We start from the raw sequence: 16,099 nt of genomic DNA, 5'->3' as shown, positions 1-16,099 counted from the left end.
TGTCAAAGGTATCGTATCTCAGTTCAAACACAAGTCTGCAATTTTTAGCTTTACTCATCTTTCACCACACGCTTTTTAACAATGTTCGTTTCAGCGTTCGTTATACAATGTTGCTGCAACCTTAGCTTCAACACATCCCGGTCTTGTATCTGTCTGACTGACTGTTGATTTCTTCTTTGTTCTTGGAGCCAAGGACGGCACCCTGTCTGCTGCTGCTTCTCCCCAACTCTTATCAGTCATGTAGGAGGAGCATGGGTACCTCCAACACAATGCAGGATTTTTCAGCTTGGTTTCCTGGCCTTATGCTTTCTAATTTGAAGGTTTCCTGAAAGCAACGGTTCCTTGCCAGGAAGGTCAAGGGTATTTTCCTTCTTGCGATTCCCTTGGTTTGCCGTCGTTCTTCACTCATTCAGCTGCCGTCTCGAAAGTGCTATCATCTCGTGTGCTTTGCCTCGCTCACTGTGCTCTCGTGTTCCGCCTTTATCTGTGTGGTGAAGTTTGATGGGCATTGGGACATGTCGGGTACACTGCTCAGATGTTGGTCTGTAACGGGCTGTCCGTGTGAAAGTGTTTGTGTTGGGAAGGGGGGCGTATCTCATCTGATAGGTTAGGGGAAAGGGTGTTGCAGGGAAGGGGGTACCACGTCTCGCCATCTGGTGTCCCACTCGCCCAGGTGATCCTCCCGTGCTGGTCCACCCCCCAGGAACTGGATCCAAAAGTGATGGCCGTGTCCTTGCCACCTGGATGATAGATCCCTGGGGACTAGTGGGTGAGACACCTTCTGGTTTCTCGCAGTAGTCTACTTGCTTCCAAAATAGCTTACACAGATCTTGCTTGAAGATGAAGCCCTTTATCTGCGGGATGGTCAGTCTTAAGAGTGTTTGTTCTTGTGCCGTCCTTCAGTAAACTAGAATGTCATCTTTGAAAGAGATTGTCACTGACTTCCTTGAACAACCTGGACGGAAGGCTTTAGAAAACTGCTTCTGCATTAGCAAGGCCTAAGGGCAGGCATAGAAGGTACTGCAAGGGATCACACAGGCTTTTTTGAGTTGGAAGCTAATTCGATTTGATGTTGGGCAGATCAATAACAACACTTGTGCTCTGTTTGTGAGGTTGACAAGTTCATTGATGTTTGGTAAGCAATGGATGTCCCTAAAGATGTTATTGTTCAATAACCTTACTTCAAGGCATAGGTGGATCTTGTCCGGTCACTGTTTGCTGGCTCAGATTCTCTGGTTTGTCCAGGCCTTCTTGATGTTATGTTGGTGTCTTAATGTAACCTTACTCACATTGCTTAATAGGGTTGATGGTGGGTTTGAGGATTATTGGATGTATGAATCCTGATGGTTTCCCCAGCTCTGAACTGAAGACGGCGAAAGATGTGTTTTTTTTTTTTTTCCTCTTCCTTTTGCTTCAACGCTTATTGAGTGCGTTTCTCTGTGCGACATGGCTTAAATGTTTTTTCGAACTTGGAACTTGGCTTGATGTTTCCAATTTAGGATTGGTACACCAATGGCCGCCACAAATATTCTTACTGTTTCTGTCCTTGTATATCCTGGCAGCCTGGAACCACCCATGAAGGTTGATTTCATGTCCCTAGGATCCCATTGAGAGTGTTTGAGGGAAATAGATTTGTCACAACATCCTTGAATTTCAAATCAAATAACTGACAGGGAATCGTGGTGTACAGAGAAAGTGAGCCCGCTAGGAGGGGTACTTGTACTGCTGTTATGGGGACCATAGGTCTGGCTGGTCCATTTTGCATCATGTAGGGCTATGCTGTATGACTTTTTGTCCTAATAATTCAGGAGGATGTTATTCCGGTGAAGGTTCCTTTTTTTCGTCTGCTGGCAAACCCGTGCACAGTGATGGTACATTTTACATGCAGAGCAGAGTTTTCCCCATGCTGGCCCAGTCCCATCATGTGACTTGTTTCCGCACCAGTAGCATGTTCATTTGTGCTCTCAGATGCTTGGTGTGCTAGTTTAGGTTGGAGGTTTTTGATGGTGAGTAGCCTTACACGGTGTCCTGGCTAGTGCCTTTTGTCAGCACACTGATTAGTTCGAACAAAGCGTCCGGGACATCCTTCATTTCTGCTTTTCTCTAGCAATGGTGGAGCTACATTTTTCTTGTGGCTTTGTCGAGCATGGATTTTTGGCTGTTTGCTAGTAGTGCCTGGTTATGTTGCATTTTGTACATAGGGGGACATTTGCCAAGTTGCATTTATTTGCCTATTATGCTACATACACTTTGTCACCAGTGGTTGTGTGTACTTGGTATTTTAAAAAACAAAAGTGCCATACCATCACCATGTTTACCATTGTTGGTGTTTATTGGTCTGGTCAGGCTACTGTTTCTTGGAAAGCGTCACTCTGCTCTCCTGGACCTAAGGAGCTGTGGATAAGTAAGTGTGAGCAATATTTCTGGACTTTGGAACCCAGGCAGTGCATCAATATGGGTCTTTTGGTCGGTCTGTTGCTTCTAGGTGTTTTCGGCCTTCTGTCTTTTGAAGGGTATAGCCATGAACCGTGGGATGAAGCAAGTCGCAGTGCAAACACATGGCCCAGGAGAATAGACCCTACTGACTGAGAAACAGGCTGTGTCACTGATTGCCCCGGGCTGGAGTGCTACTTGTCACACCCCTTCTGGGACAGGAAACCTAGGATTTCAGGAGCTCCAGTGGAGACAAGAGACTAAGATAATACATTCTACAAGAAGGAATTGCATGACATAATTCACCTTTTAGTTGCAATTACGGTTCTTAGCCCTAACGTGGAAGCTCCTAGTGTCTGAGGACACCTATGAAGGATCCAGCCCCTGAATAATTACCTAAAACAAAACTAAATGCCTGAATAAGGACTGGATACATTTTCTTGGTCACCTCAGGCTGCAACCGTTGAGAACAGGGATTCGAATGAATAAAGGAGCTTTTATAGAGGACCCCTGGCTTTCTCATAGATGCGGGCGGGTGTCTCGCAGCTGGTACCGTGCCAAAATGTTTTCCCTCGGTCCTGTCTGTAGGGTCTTGCCGCAGTACCAGGAGAGTGCGGGGAGCAGGATTGGGTTTCATCCGAACTGTAACCTCAGAGGGTACAAACGGTGTTTTAAGAAAAACAAGGAAATGGATGGCCATTCCATGAAATAAACTTGTGTGGTGGGCTTGGCCTGTTGACGTCCATCAATAATGAAATAAATTGGCATTGCTGGCAAGTATTTTGTTGGCATGAAGGGAAAAAAAACTAGAAACCTTGTGGGCCCACCTGCATTCAATTATTAACCGTGTTGGACAAAATAATAATCCAGATTTGCCACGTCATTTTAATAACACACGACGCACACACGACGCAAGCAATTGCTGGTCGATCTAAGCAAAATAACCTCCGTATCCTGGGGCTCCCAGAAAAAGGTGACCCCAGCAGGAAGCTCTTTCTAGAACAATGACTGTCGGACTTCAAGGCGCCCAAGAAACTCAAATATTTTCTTGGTGGAAAGAGCACATTGGATGGCAACTGGTCGGCCCACGCCGGCAGCACCGACACAGTGACAGGGATGCACTATTGCAGCTGGCACGCGCTACAGGTCAGATTTACTTGGGCCGATTTAGGATTGCCTTCTTTTCGCATTGTACAAGGGAGGTGCAAAAAGACAGGCAGGCCTTTGACTCGATCAAGAAAGAGTTGCAAGCTCAAGTTGTCTTCACGACACAACGTAAGGAATCAATTTAAGGGGGCCACCCACCATTTCAGTAGTCCTTGTGAAGCTTGGGACTGGTTTCAAACTAATGCAGTCCCAGACTAAGGGACACTGAATCGCCAGTATACAGGGTAATGCACTAACTGGTAACAGTTTTATTACACAAAAGGAGGGCAGAACACAACTGTGTGTACATTTTCTGCAGCACGGGAGTAGTTTCACAGACAATTGGTGGCACGTGGAGAGCAGGGTTGTGTTCAGAAGACAGAACGATAGATTGATTTTCATACTTTATATTGTATATCAAATTACTAAGGAGTGCAAGCGTGGCTGTTTTTTTTTTTTGTCTTCAATTTCCTGTCTCTCCCAAACAGGGTTTGCCACTCTTTGGCATTTTTCCCCTGGTTGGGTGTCTAGAGTAGAGATTTATTTCTGTTTTTAACCTAAGTTACCCTAGGATAATTCAGGTAGTGTATGGGATATTAAACTACTATGTACCCAAAATAGACTGCTGAAATAATGCCATAGGTGTTTCTTTTTTTAAAACTTTCTTTCATGTAAATACATACATGAGTGGCGATGGACAAGCAGGGCTGAAACATCTACAAGATTGTAAACGTTTTTTCGAAAAAATAATTTCTTTACCTTCTTTTCCTGTCCCTATTAGATAGCGTCCCATCAGCGCATTCTAGTACAAGATCGGGACTAGGCAGGCATAGTAAGAAAATCAATCTATCCTTCTGTCTTCAAACTAATGCAGTCATAGGTTTCTGGTCCCAGAACACACCATCGATCCAGGGGCCTGTCTCCACATCAGAATAGGCTCAAGTCTCAGACCTCCCGACATGGCAGAAGAGACACAAACTTCTACGGACACTGGCTGAAGGGCTTGGTCTAGATTATAGCTCCTCCCCTGTTTGTGTCTGGATACTATTTTCTATATTGTGGTTTTTGACACTAAGGCCGTACCCGATTGACCGGATGCGACGGAGGATGTGCTCTTCCTCACCTGCAATTCTTTCACAAGCCCCCTCAGTTGGTCCTGTATGCTGACTGTTCACTTTTTGATTGTTTACTTTCATGTTTGGATGAGAGGTACTTCCGATTTTGGTGGCGGGTCATGGGGAATGGGAAATTTTGTTTTATGTAGTTGATTTGGGATGAATGCTCAGGTAACCCACAGGAAAATGTTATTTCTGCCTCTTTAGCGATGGTACGTCCCGTGTACAAACTTTAACACACACACCGGGACCAGGGATATGGCCAGGCACAAACGCACCTGGCTGGGTTGGAGTGCAATTTCTTTAAACGAGAACATTACAAAACCGCAGCCCATGCAGGTTACTGGGCACCCTAATCCTGATCCAGAAACTGTTACCCCTTCATCCTCCTCACGTTACAGCAGGATGTGGAAGATTCGTGCTGTTGGGGGGGTGGTAGGGGGCTATTATGGGGTGCCATTTATGACTTTAGTGCGTCTGTGCCTTTGCCATTGACGATGGATTTATTGCACAGCATTCGGGCATTGTTTACAAACCAGCAAGCGGACACATGAGTCCTAGGTGGGGATTTCAACGAGTCATGGATCCGATCTCCCACCTTCGAGGTAGGAAGCATAACACTCGGACAAAACGACATACCTTTGGACTGGAACTCAGGTTCTCGGACGATTGGAGAACACTGCATATGCAAGATCGCGGTTTCTCATTCCACTTCGTGGCTCACGCGTCCATGTCCTGGATTGATTACCTTTTCTTTTCCTAGCACAACGCACACAGCTAGTCTCGGTTAGGTTCTTGGCTAGAAGGATATATTCCCCACTTTTAAAAATGGAACTCGAAAGTAACCTACACAAACTAATGTGCTATTATCTTGACTTGGCTTCCCTGAATTTGTTGAAGAGATAACCTCAAACGACAGAATATTTCACTGTCAACGAGGGGACTGTGTATAGTCAGTAACACTTTGGGCGGAAGACAAAACTATGCTTGGGGATGGGGGGAGAGGGGGCGTGATTTTTCTAATTAATGGCAGCATTGACCGAAAGCCCAGACGTAAGCGATAAGGATGCAGAAATTACCTTGCTAGTAACCGAAGAATTCCTCAGAACAGGGTCTCAAACATGGCACACTGCACTCCTGAGGGCCCAGGAGCCACTCGGGAACGTTTCCATGGACGATGCACGACAGGCACATTGGGCTAAGCGAAGCCAAATTTATGGTATGGCATTTATAACGCACTATACACCAGTGTTTCGAGACGAGGCAAGGGAAGGGGAACAGAGGGAAGACGGAGACAACGATTTTACTAGGCCAGGTGACATTGAGATCGCGCAAGTGCAGGTGAGGTGGGGGGAAGGGAAAGTGGGGGTTAGGGGCACTGCAGCACATGGGATCAACAGAAAAAAAAAGAAATTTAATGAATAAATAAAAACAATAGGTTAAAAACTGCTGTCCGCTTGTGGCAAGTGCAGGGGTGTGTGCAGACGTAAAGTGTCAGGAGCTGGGGATACAGAAACAGCCACCAACTGCAGGGGTTGCCTGGGAGGCAGTGCAGGTGTGCAGCTGGCAGGGGAGGGGACATGGGCCCGAGATCAGAGGGTAGCCAGGTGACAGTGCAGTTTCAGTCAGTTCAGCAGGGGTGAGAAGGAGGCACAGCAGAAGCAAAGAGGAAGGTCTTGAGGTGCTTCTGAAATCGGATATGGTTCTCCAAGTTTCTGCCGAAGAAAGAGATCTACCACCAACTCGTTGCTTGGAGAAGCGACTCACCCGGAGCGAGTTGGAGGCAGATGAGCGAAGAGCTTGAAAAGGAAGATATTTAGGAAGAGTTGCAGTGAGGCCCCAAATCCCAGAAGGCCTTGTGGACAATGCAGAGGATTTTGAACTTGATCCTCGCAGCCACTGGGAGCCAGTGCAGATCTTTCAGTCCTGGAGAGATACGATCCCTGTGCTTAAGAATCTGGCGACCAGGCTGGGAAAAATGCTTGCCTGGCTAGAAAGAAGGGATGAAGGCAATATGTATGTATGTATGTTAGAGAAATAAGAAGGTTAGGGCAGGAGGGTCACTGAAGATGCAGGCATAGCCGTGTTATTTGTGGATTACTATGAGGAGCTGTATTGGGCCCTGCAAGAACAGGGTTCGCCCACGGGATTGAACGGTGTGTACAGCATAACGCCCCCTCCTCCAGCCCCCCACCTGTCGTGCCCACAGACGCTAGATCTGGATGCTGAGATAAGTGAGGAAGAGCTTGCCACAGCCATCTCATCTCCACTCTGGGAAGACTCTAGGTCGAAATCAGTTCTCAAAAACCTAAAGAAGCTTTGCGATCTGTCACTCCCCTGCATATTCTTTTCTCTCACAGCATAGACTGTGGAATCCTGCCCCTAGACCTCCGGCGGGCCTGTATTGTGGTCCTTCTGAAAAAAGGCAGACCGCCTGAGCTCTGCGCTTCATACAGACCCATCTCCCTCATTAATGTAAAGGCTAAGGTGCTGGCTAACCGCTTGATCAAGGTGATATCATCCCTAATCGACCCAGATCTATGTGGATTTATGCTGGACAAATCCATTCAAGAATATCTGGAGACTACATCCATCAATAAACCAAGCATCTGCGTTTCGTGGCCCACTGGCCTTTCTCTCAGTAGACTTTGAAAAAAAGCTTTTGTTTGTTACGTGGGAATGTTTGTGGGAAATTATGTGCATGGGCTTTGGGGAGAATTTCCTTAGCTGGGCTTGCCTGTTGTACAATTCACCAACAGCAGACATTAAGGTCAATGTGGTGTCCTCTAGAGCCTTTCCCCTGAGTTGTGCGACCAGACCGAGGTGCCCCCTTTCTCACTTGCTATTTACACTGGCCATAGAGCCCTTAGTAATACAAGAACAGATCTGAACTGGTCGGAGTTTCGGTCACTTTCTGGCTGAGAGGACAGCCTCTTTACATGCGGATAACTGATTGATATCCATGGGGGGTTCTGGCGCACTCTTGTCTGATAGTAACCCGTAAACTCGGAGTATGAGGCATACTGTGGATAAATTGGTAAAAAAAATTCTGATGCAGAGGGAGGTGAGGGCTATCCCCCAGGGATGTCACTAACGGATAACCAGGCACGGTTTAAATACTGGATATACAGGTAGGACTGGATCATGCAGGGTTCCTTTCTTGGAACCTTCATCCTGTTACTGGCAGAGTTCTCCAGGACGTGATGCACTGGAAACCTGCTGCTGTGCCTCCTGGGGAAAGGCACCCTGTTCAAAAGATATGCCCCTCTTCTGATCCCTGAATCGCAACGCAATGAGATTGACACAGATCTCGGAGAACTGTTGTGGGCTGGGAGGCAGTCCGTATAGCTATGGCCACGTTACAATGCTCAGTTCCGTGTGGGAAAGGAGTATTGGCTTACCCAGCATGCGGCAGTATTACTGGGCGATCCAATTGCTGATGGAATGACTGGGTTGGATGGGGACCCTGAGTTGCCACACATCAAATCCGCATCGGGCATGGATGAGGGATCTCTTGCCAACTCAAACCATGTGCACAGGTCTGGGAGTTGCGGGTGTGCGTTACCAGACATGACACATATCAATGCGCCTGTGGAGGGAGGCACACCAACATATTTTGGGGGGTGGCAGGCTGACATTAGCTCAACCCCTATGGTACAACACACACTTGCCCAAAGTTAACAAGATTGATGGACTTAAGTAATGGATTCAATGCAATATTTTAACATTGCCATCTTTTATCACATATGACTATCCTGCCTTTTGCTGACCACCTGCTCGCTTTTAGACTGCCCAATACCGAACATTACAATTATATGCAATTTGCTCATGCTTAGAGCACAAAAATTCAGAACTTTCAGGAAATCCCACTGTTCTTCTCTATTGCTATTGCCAAGCAAAACGGGAGGCGGACGTGGGTGTACTTGAACCCGAAAAATGGGTGGAGGGGCTGATGTTCCCAAGGGAAATTGGAATCTCGGCTAGGCTACAGCTAATACAGCTTAAAGTACTTCACCGATTGTACTACCCCAGCACTTCGTTATTCAAATCGGGGTGTGCTGAACATGACTGTTTAAGGTATGGGGGAAATCAAGGGGACCTTTTTTTTCACATTGTATGGGAGTGTGCGCAGGTCAGCTGATTTTGGAGACGATGCCTGAACCGGTTGAACGTGGTGCAGAGTACTGCAATACCACAAGACACGAAACGGCTACTGCTTGGGCTATGGGTGGAATCTTCATACTCGAAATGTTTCCTGTCCACTACAGTTGGTCTGATTAAACGGACCATTACGGCAAGGTGTGGGGATGGGGGGGGTTGCAGCAGGGAGCACCCCTGATTTGGTGTGTGCATATCCGAGGTTTATGTGCATATGTAGCCAAAATACACCAAATATGGGGGAAATGGGAGGGGGGATTAACGGGGGTGTTTCGATCTTCTGTAATTGCGGTTTCACATTTGAGTCATATTACTGGACTGTCTTTTTACAGCTGTGTACACTATCTTCCCTGAAGAGTTGTACGCAGTCATGTTATTGTTTTTTAAAATGTATAAATAACAAGTTCATCGGAAGGGTGGACCTTGTACTTCTGCCGGCACCCAAATGGCATAGGGAACAGACGTCCTGCCGAACAGTTGGCCAAAGGGGCTGTTCTGTAAATGATATCACAAATATCCATCGCTCTGGCTTTTGAAAAAGCAGGCATCCTGAAATTGTGTATCGGAGAGGGCAGCTATTGCTTTTAAGCATTCCAAGACACTTTTTACCAATAATTCTTACTCTTCCATATGGTGTAGTGAGGAATTGTTTCTAAAGAAATTATTGGTCAAGTGATTGTGAATTACTGTTTAATTAGTCCTAATGGGCCTGGCCATTTCTACACTAATGCTTCAGAGGTCAGCCATCCGGCTTCTGCCTTGTGTTTTTTCTGTGCTAGGTTAATTGATTCCCAGACTTCAAGTGTTTTCTACTTCTAAATCACTCTTGCAAGGCCAGGCTTCCTCCTGATCTTCTTTTAATTGTTGTTCAAGCATTTAGAAGTGTATTCCCCCCCCCTACCCCTTTTGAGCGCTTGAAGAGTCCTATTGTACACGACCTTGTTCCCTGTTGGACGTTGCCCCTTTTAGAAGACTGGGTGATGTTGAGGCATTGATCTGTTGCCTACTATATTTTGTATTTATTTTTAGGCATTGAGTTTGCTTGCTGGTATGTCGCGTCTTCCAGAAAAATTCCATTGCTTTACTTGGAGTACGAAGTGTTCTTGTCTATTGTCATGATTTACTCTTTTGTTGTGAATAAAAGGTGCATAGCAGGATGTGTTGTGTATAATGGCTGTTTTGTAATATCTGGATAGGACGAGTGATGATTGAAAGTCGGATAACCTGTTTTTTCATTAGTTAGTGGGCAGAAAGATATTAAATCTGCTGTGTCTTTGAGCAGCAGGCTTATTAGGTTGTTTGTCATTACTTGGTACTTCTATATATGTTGAGCTTCTTCCCATTGTGCAGTCTTGTTTGACAGGAGGGGGTTTATTTGACAAAGGTAAAGGGAGTGCCTGCCATTGGTGAATGTCTATAAACCAAAAAGTAATGGTTGAAAGGTATTGAATAAATCTGAAATTCTCTGCAACCTTCTACACCATCGTTTTTTAGCCCATCTGGGCCATTGCAAAAAGGGGTCCCGTCAAATGTAATAATTGGGTAGTGCCAATGGAAGCAGCCCAGCCCGAATTGCTAGGCCAAGTCCCCTCTGCACAGAAACCCAAGCCACCCCAGACCTGTTACGGCCTTGTTGGGCCTCATCTGTGAGGTGTAGCTTGGTTCCCTATGGCAAAGGTGAGCAAGGCACCCACATCTGGGCATACCCTCTCACATAGGGAGACAAACTGTAACCAAAAAAGTGATAGGTGGAAGGTTTTGAATACATTTGAACCACTGGCACTGCTCTGGGCACTGCCGTTTATTAGCCCGTCTGCCATTTGTGAAAGCGGTCCAGTCATATGCGAACAGTACAGATTTTCCATACATTCGTTACAGAAAGTTCTGATTCTATTAAAGACTTGGAGGCGAAAGATTATGCTCAAACTTCTCTTTACTCACTCGAGCACCATCAATAAAACAACAATCATGAAAAAGAATAACAATAAACTAGACCCCAACAAAAACCAACATATTTGTAGTCCGTTTTTCATAGGTTGTTATGAACACGTGGCGTCATTCCCCAATCACGATCACTTCTCTATAACGTGCTCTGATTCCATAGTCCTTCCTCTTTCGTTCGCTGAACTAATTTAAACTTGCCCCCCAACTGGTAGACGACTTAACTGTCCCTTATATTCTTCTCAAGACGTTGTTTTCTGCTCCGTCCCTGAAACGAATATAAACTATTACCAATCGCATTATGAACGGGTGGGCAATCGCATAACAATAACATTATCATCCCAAATACAAGCTTGCAATATTTTTCAAATATCACCTTTATCTACTTCTATAGCAGCGATTGAAATTGGGTGGAATACTCTTTCGCATCCGAGTCTTTAATAGAATCATGACTTTCTGTAACTAATGTATGGAAAATCTGTATTCTATGTCCAGACTCGGAGGCTCAGATTATCATTGTTTAAAGCTTACCTACCACCAACGACGCTACTTGCTCCACTGGTCTAAAATAAAAATTCTTAAACGTCTCTTCATTAGACCAGTCTTCCGCCTTAAGAATATCTTCCAGACGGGCTCCTGCCATAAAAGCAGATGTCATAGCACCTCGTGTGGAATGTGCTCCAAACTGACTTACATCTACACCTGCTTCAGCCATGCACCACCTGACCCATCTAGACAAGTGGCTGACGCTATTGCTCTGAAAGGTTTCCTAATAGCTATCAGCAATTGATACGCGCCCACAGGTCTCACCCTATTTGCTCTTTCCTTGTACACTTTCAAGCATCTAACTGGACACAATTTGGGTTTCCCCGGAAAAGCCATGTACTCGGCTGATTTAATGTTTGTCTTTGTTCTCTTCTCTATGTAAAGTACTACCCCTGAAGGTGAAAAGGATTTCCTATTTACTTCTAAAGCCTTCACATCGGATACTCTCTTACAAGAAATCAGGCATAATAGGGTAGTTAACTTAGTCCACAACACTTTCCTAGACAAAAACCCATTGTCTGGCCAAGTCTCAAACATCTTTAATACTATACTCACATCCCATAAATGAGAATATCTAGGTGCAGGTGGTATCATACACCTGATGCCTTTCAGAAGCCTACATACCAGAGGGTGCTTGCCTACCGGCTTACCCTCGATGTACACATGACCTGCCGAAAACGCTGATCTATAATTAATGGTCCTGTAAGCCTTTGCCTGCGCTGCCAAGAAATTCACTATGTGCACTACATCTGTACGTACGGGATCAACCTTTCTCTCCAGACACCAATCACTCCATTTATTCCATGCCACTCTATACGCCTTCCCTGTAGCCGGTGCCCATGATTCTCTAATAAATTCTTGAGCTGTGCCTGAAAGTCCTGGCTTAGACCAATTTTTCCTGAAATCGCCCAAGCTATGTGACTCAAGTTCCCTAACCTCACCAATGGATGAATCTCTCCTGCTGGGTTTAACAATATATCCTCTGTTTGGTAACCGAATTGGAGCTTCGTAAGACAACTCCAGAAGATCCGGAAACCATGCCTGACCTCTCCAGTCTGGTGTTATCAAAATCACTGTGGCTTGTTGTCGCCTGACTTGCGCCACTGTGCGTGCTATGATGGCGAACGGAGGGAACGCGTATTCTCTTGCTGGTCCCCAGACGTGGAGAAATGCATCTGTCGCTTCCGGATCCGGTCTCCAGCTATAAAACCTGGAAATCTTCCTGTTCAGTCTGGAGGCGAACAGATCTCTCTGACACGGACCCCTGCAACGCATTATCTACTGAAATACTGAGTCGTCCAGCTGCCAATCGCTGGAGTCCCTTGGGTATCTCAAATTCCAATCTGCTACCAGATTGAGATCCCCTGGCAGATGCTCCGCTCTCACGCTTATTCCCTTCTGGAGACATATCTGCCAAAACTGCCATATCAGCAAACCCGTAGCTACCCGAACCTGTTGCACAAGAACTCCCTTGTCCTGACACATTAGACCGATATTGTCCAGGTAAATTATTAGCCTGATCCTTGCTCTCGGGTATGCTACCACGGGTCTCAATAGCTTGGTGAAACACCATTGCGCTGAAGCCAACCCAAACGGAAGGCATTTGAACTCCCACTTCTGTCCTTTCCATAGAAACTGCAAAAGTTTTGTCTGCTCTGTCTGAATTGGAATTGTTAATTATGCATCTCTGAGATCTATCCTTGTCAACCAATCTCCCTGCTGGAGCACATCTCTTAAAAGATGAATCCCTTCCATCTTGAAGTGCCTGTACACTAGGAAGTAATTCATACCCCTCAGGTTTATCACTGGCCTTACCTTGCTTTTCCTTTTCACTAAAAACAGATTGCTTACGAAAACTCCCGGACCTTTTGATGCTGGACCTATTGCGTGCTTTACCCTGAGTAACTCTACCTCCTTGTCTAGAAGTTCCTCGTCTTCTCTGCTGAACTTCATCTGCCTCGGCAACACCTCCTGATATGGCTCTTGCCAAAATTCCAACTGAAAACCTCGCACAGTCTGTCTTATCCATGCATCTGAGGGCAACTCCTCCCATTTTCCTACATGCAACTGCACTCTCCCTCCTACTGGAGGAATACTCACATCCAACCTTTGTGTGTTCCACATCTCACCTGAATTATTCTGGTGCTGTTGTCTGCCATTGTTCCTCCAACCTCTACCCCTGCCTCTTCCCCTGGAAGGGAAGAAGGGGTTGGATCTCCAATCTTCCGGTTTCCAAGAAGCTCTGTCTCTATAGGGGCCTCTATACTGCCACGGCTGGACGAGCGGCCCTTTCCTCCTCCAGCCCTGTCAAACCTTCCGGCCGAATATTTTCTTCAGAGAAGATTGGGCCTTATCCATTGAGACATAACGTACTGGCAAATTTCACCATGTCCTTAATGAACAGGTCCCCAAACAGCTTGCCCTTTGCTGCCATTGCCTGCTCAGATGTCGCCATCTCCCCTAGCCTGGAATCCAGTTTCATTAGGATGGACCACCTCCTCTCCATGGCTAACACTGTATTCGCGTTACCTAGTAGACAGAGGGTCCTCTGAGCCCCGCCAGCTACAATGTCCGGGTCCATGGGCTCTTTCTTGGCCTTCGCCTCTTCCGCCAGCTGCCAGATTCTCGTAATCGGCCCTAGCATGTCCAGCAACTTATCCTGGCAGGACCTCAGAACCTATCGATGCCCCCTTCACGTCCCTGACATACCTGCCCAGGAACGTAAGGATTCTGTCATCGATTTCGGGGGTCTCCGCTATCCCGTCAGGAACCCTCGGTCTCGGGCACTCCGCTTTCAATTTGGATCTTGCCTGCTTGCTCAGCGGCGCCCTCAACCATCTCCGGATGTACTCTGCAATCTTCTCCGGAGGGTCCCATTCATTGGACCTTGGATGCTCAAGGTCGTCGGGCTCAAACTGGTCTTTGAGAGAGTCCTCCTCTTCCCTCCTGCCTCTTATTTTTAGGCTGGCATTCATCCCCTTCTGGGGAGGTCTGAGGTTCTGATGAGGTGGATTCCTCAGATTTGGAACTGCTCCTGCAGTAGTCGTCATCCGACTCTCTTGAGCTTGTGCCTTGCCTCTCACGACGAGACCTCGCCTTCCTTTCCCTGAACTAGATCTGCGGGGTGAACCCAGGGGGGTGGGGGGGGGTGGGTCTGGGTGCTACGGTCCCTGCGGGTTTTTTGTTTACTTCCCCACGCAAGATGCCCCTATCTCCACGGGGCCTTCCGGCACTCTCCATTCTTTGGACTGCCTCACTCATACGCAGGCCGCTGACGTGAGGACCTTCAGATTCTTCTGAATAATCACTCATGTTAATAGTGCCTTACAGATGTATTTGCAGTTTGCTTGGGCTGCCCCTGTCAAAATATATACTTTATAATGTAGCTTTGCGAGTCTCTGTATCAGCTAGCAGTTTTGCCTGGGGCTGAGCGTGCAATGAGATATTATACAATCTCTTAATGCCTCCTCACCGGTCTATACACTTTCTCCTGGCTGAACCAGTCTTTAGGCATGCAATTCAATTTTAGCCTGTGGTATCTGTTTCCGCCACTGGATGGCGCCCGCGGCTCACTGAATAGAGCTGCTGCTCTTCTCACTGGCTACAGCAATAGAATGCTGTCAACGCTGGATTCGTTTGATTTATAGATTATTCTGATATCTTTCTCCACGCGTAACATAGAACTACTCCCTCACGAGTCTGTTCGCAATGCCGCCGGAACCCAAAGAGTCCTGTCGCGCCGTTGCGAACTTCCGTAGTTACAGTGCCTCCTAACGAGGCAAAGCTGACGCCAGAACAAAAAGTCCTGTTGCGTCCTCCCCTGCGGATATGCTCCGCCAGCTACTATCATGCCACGTGTCTCCCACACGCTTCCCTACGCGCGCGCACAGTGTAAAACACAAACATTATCATTGCCATAACAATACAAATAAAGTAAAAGATGTGTCACTTATATTGCCTGCTCGAGCAGCAAAGAAAGAGGAAGGACTATGGAATCAGAACATGTTATGGAGGAGAAGTGATTGTGATTGGGGAATGAAGTCACGTGTTCATAACCTATGAAAAACAGACTACAAATGTTGGTTTTTGTCGGAATTTGTAGTTCATTATTATTTTTCATGATTGTTGTTTTATTGATGCTGCTTGAGTGAGTGGAGAGAAGTTTGAGCATAATCTGAACCTTTGAGTCTTGACATAGAATCCGGTACAGCCACCATAGGGAGCAGCCCTGCCCGAACTGCTAGGCCAGGTCCTTGGCACAGAAACACAAGCAACACCATGTCTGCTATATTGCTACTTTGGAATCTCAGGGTACTTCTGATTCACATTACGAAATGTGGGTAAAGTTTGCTTAATAAAAGGCCAATATGGTCTGAAATAATTCAGTTCGTCTTGGATTATTGTGTTAGTAACTCCACAAATCGGAAAACAGCAAAGATATGCAGTAAAGATTTAAACGCTGCAGTGTATTTTCTGTCCTCGTAAGTTAACAGTGTGAAATGGGGGAGATGCACGGGTAACGGCTAGTTTACGTCTGGCAGAAATTAAAATACAGTGTGAAATGGGGGAGATGCAGGGGTAACGGCTAGTTTACGTCTGGCAGAAATTAAAATCTGCTCATGGCATGCGCCGTTTGGATAGTAATGGTTGACAATTACTGAGTAAGAAGTGGGATGCTGTGTTTACGTAGAGATATGAGGGGACGGGTGGAGTGGATTTGCTTGCAGTTTCACGTTATTACCCCCACCATGGTAATCCTC

General features: G+C 46.3%; 1 protein-coding gene across 1 annotated transcript in view; it reads left to right on the top strand.

The window, feature by feature from the left end:
* RBM7 (RNA binding motif protein 7) overlaps positions 1-16,099 on the top strand; it is a 248,578-nt gene that overhangs the window by 38,187 nt on the left and 194,292 nt on the right. The window lies entirely within an intron of this gene.

The sequence above is a fragment of the Ambystoma mexicanum genome, chromosome 9 (assembly GCF_040938575.1).
Source record: "Ambystoma mexicanum isolate Mex_15411 chromosome 9, UKY_AmexF1_1, whole genome shotgun sequence".
NCBI lineage: Eukaryota > Metazoa > Chordata > Amphibia > Caudata > Ambystomatidae > Ambystoma > Ambystoma mexicanum.
Note: the sequence above shows the minus strand (reverse complement) of the source record. Positions and strands in the feature narration are given on the sequence as shown.